General features: G+C 39.7%; 1 long non-coding RNA gene across 1 annotated transcript; it reads right to left on the bottom strand.

The window, feature by feature from the left end:
• Positions 1-469: 469 nt before the first annotated feature.
• LOC125315077 lies at positions 470-2,581 on the bottom strand. The gene is made up of 3 exons (XR_007198452.1): positions 2,452-2,581; positions 1,034-1,851; positions 470-824 (listed from the first exon to the last, which is right to left on the bottom strand). It is a non-coding gene; the product is annotated as an uncharacterized LOC125315077 (long non-coding RNA).
• Between the last annotated feature and the right edge of the window lie 894 nt (positions 2,582-3,475).

Here is a 3,475-nt window from a genome sequence, read left to right as displayed (position 1 = left end):
ACAGTTCAGTACATTTTACTATTGAAATCGAAGTTCGATAGCTTCATTCCAAAGTGCACTATAACTAAATGACCGCAGACGAACTTTCCCATCATTTTCAACTATAGTACATATCCAAGGACTATGACTAAATCAGTTCTAATACATTTTCATGACATTACTAAGGAAGGACTGAGAGAATTACTTCCGGTCCATGAAGTTCGAAAGTTGGATGAGGAACACATATGACTCTTCAACAAAACAAATCGAATATTCATTTGGATATTGGCCTAAAGAGCATCAATTTTCCTTAGCTGTTGACTTATTAAAATCCTATTTCTCAAATTGATATTGATTGATGATTCAATGTGCCGTCCAAAGATGTTGATTGATTAGAAATGACTGAATTGGCACATATGCAAATGGTTTAAGACCGAATTGGCCCGAAAAAAAAAATTGGACTGAACCGACACAGTTGCAATACGTCTAGGACTTTTTTGATAATTTTCCCGCCTGCCAGAAAGGAATAATAATCCACGTCAGTACAGCAGCACAACATTCGCTCCAAGTTTCACTTCTGTACAAGAGTTGGAGAAACCTAGAAGACTGTTTCTTGGTTTCTTCAAGTGCACTCGTTCTCCCCCAAGAAAAGGGTTCGTTAAACAACAAAAGTTCAGACAAAGGCTTGGAAGAAAAACTCTCTCTGGACTGATGTAGTTTGGAACATCTCTGATGGTACGAGACTCTTTGTCTTCTCTCGAAACCTTGGCGTCTCCTTGGGCCAATCTGTACATTACTTGACCAAATGATCCTGTCATTGATCCTTGGGTTGTACGTGTTTTTATCTGCAAGAAGAGAAGAAGGGAAAATAGATTAATCCCTGACGGTGGCACCTGGCGATGCTTAATTTGTCTTGCAATTGGTCGAAAAGAATGTGAGATCCCCTGTGGTTTATGTAACCTTAATGAAATTGCTGGTGAGAGCTGCCTTTACCTAACATGGATGTCTTGTTTTATGTGTGAAATGAACATTAAAAGTAAGTGCTGCAAAGTACCTGAGTCGAAATCCATGGTTCGTAGGCACCGTTCTGTTCGTTTCATGCAGATTATTTTGCTGGCTTGAAATGGAGAGCGGTTAATATTTCTCAAAATTGCTCCAGGTCCGATGTAAGAAGTTCACGGTTGGCTCGATTGTTCGATGCTGAGGGTCGATGAGTGCTGGGGGGGATACCTGAATGCTTAATCAGCTGACTGTGAGGACCTAACGAGATTGAATAAAACCAGTGAACGTTGTAATCAGGAGATGTTTTGAAAAGCATATGAGATAGTATAATAATACTTCCCTGCTTATGTCGGACGAGCGATCTTGCTTCTGTGCGTCGTCTCTGGCTACAGCTTAGGAGCTGAGTCATCCGAGCCTACTATATTACGACGAATTCCGAACATCTTGTAAACACATATAGGGATGTAATTATTTTTCAAACATGGGGCGATTAACATGTGTACGTCACTTCGAGAATTCTGTCCATTGTCATATTGAAAATATATCATGTAGAGACTCCATGAATGATCCTATATGAACACCAATTGCAATGCAAAAGATGTCCTCAATGGTATCTAATGCGTGAAACCCAATGGAGGTCTCTTTTAATTGTACTTAGTCTGGTGTAGTACAATTACTCGAAACTATGATGACTCGACATTGTTCGAAAAAAAAAATGGTTCGAATTCATTGGTACAAGACAGGCACAATGGCAAATCAAGACCTCAAAGCATTACAAAGATAGAGAGAGAGATCCAACCAGACTCATATACTGCTTGCAAGTATAGTAGTGTCTCATTAATCTGATATCCTGGTAGAATGATGTCGAACCTGTTGAAAAAATGTTAGATAACATATAAAAATAACAATTGTAGGAAATATGTTGGAAAAGACAGAGAAAAGTAAGAACAATTGTCCGAGGCGTACGAGCATTGTCCTTAAGGATAATTCCGCCCCTCGGAGTACGAAACTCGATGCGTAAGGCTTCTAGCGGCTATCCTCACAAGATACAACAAACCTTCTTCTATATTCCGCATTGAATATTAGAAGGAACAGGAACAACGTTATGTGTATAACCCAATGAAGAAGAGAAAGTAAACTAAGGGAAAATTCTTTTCTTGTAATTTTTAAGACACCCTTTTGTATTTGTTTGATTTGAGAATTTATATTCAAACAAAAAGAATCGTTAGGAAATAGTCATTAGAAAATAGCCGTTAACAAAACCGTTACAAGACCATTAGTAAGCAGTTAGAAAACTAACCGTTAGAGAAGCCGCTATATGTCCGTTGGAAATCTGACCATTAGGAGACCATTATACGACCATTAGAAAATCGACCGTTGGAAATATTGATGGATATTCATTGCCGTCATAATTTTATCAAAATCATTGTAAAATAATATTTCAAAAATTATTGAAATATCCAACAGAACCAACTCCTCATAACCGTGCCTCCCTCGATCTTGCTCCATGTGTGGTGACAAGATCATCCGCATATTGTGAGGCGCTTCGACAACTTGCGAAACCGTGCATGTATGCATGAATTTTTCCTCCTGGTACAAGGTCAATGTCGACTCCGGCGGTGAAGAGGAAAAGAAGCTCCACGAGAGGTGCAAAGAGAGAACTAGGTCTTGTTTGAACTTCCCCCCGAGCCTCCCCTTTCTTGCTTCACTCCAAAGTACGAGAAAGTACTGGATAGTCTCTCTTTTTCATCGAGAACTATACAGTACACTGACCAATCACAAACACCAAAAGACACTTAGCAATGCTTAAAGAAAAGGCAATACAGAAGAATCTCAAGATGAAGCCGGCTGACAGTATCAAGATGAGAAGAAAAGGAAGACAGCAGAAAATGCAATTTGCCGCAGTTTAACGCACAATTCCTCAGGTGACTTGGTTGAAGACGATTTTTCAGTAGTCGGAAAACGCATACAATGGTATCCTTTAGATTGTGTTTCTTTGGTAGTTAGCAACAGTTTTGTACACGACTGAAAAACCAAAGGACGGTAAACATGTGCATGCCTGCATGGTGATTCATGATGTCTCAAACCCAGTTCGGCAAAAGCATAAAACTAATGGAAAAACCATTCTTCTCACAATCTGATAAAATGTTTATGCCAAACGAAAGTACGAAAATTCTTCGACAACAGCAATGGGAAAAGGGAGCTGATGAACATGGTGGAAGTAGAAGATTTGTCACGAATCAAAACCATATTCAATTGCGAAAAAAACCAGAAAAACTTTTTTGGTTCTTCGACTAAACATTGCCGAGGCATCAACCTCCATAAGGAAATGGAAACACGGCGGCTAAAAGAGAACAAGGCGAGGAGCCTTGAGGGAGAGAGTTCAGGCAAGGTCGAGTCCTCTTGGATTCTCGCTAGTTCTTGATGCGATCCACATTTCTTGGCCAATCTGGCAAACCTCCAGATGGAGAAGAGAGAGGAGGAGGACAACTGA

The sequence above is a fragment of the Rhodamnia argentea genome, chromosome 5, assembly GCF_020921035.1.
Source record: "Rhodamnia argentea isolate NSW1041297 chromosome 5, ASM2092103v1, whole genome shotgun sequence".
NCBI classification, from domain to species: domain Eukaryota; kingdom Viridiplantae; phylum Streptophyta; class Magnoliopsida; order Myrtales; family Myrtaceae; genus Rhodamnia; species Rhodamnia argentea.
Note: the sequence above shows the minus strand (reverse complement) of the source record. Positions and strands in the feature narration are given on the sequence as shown.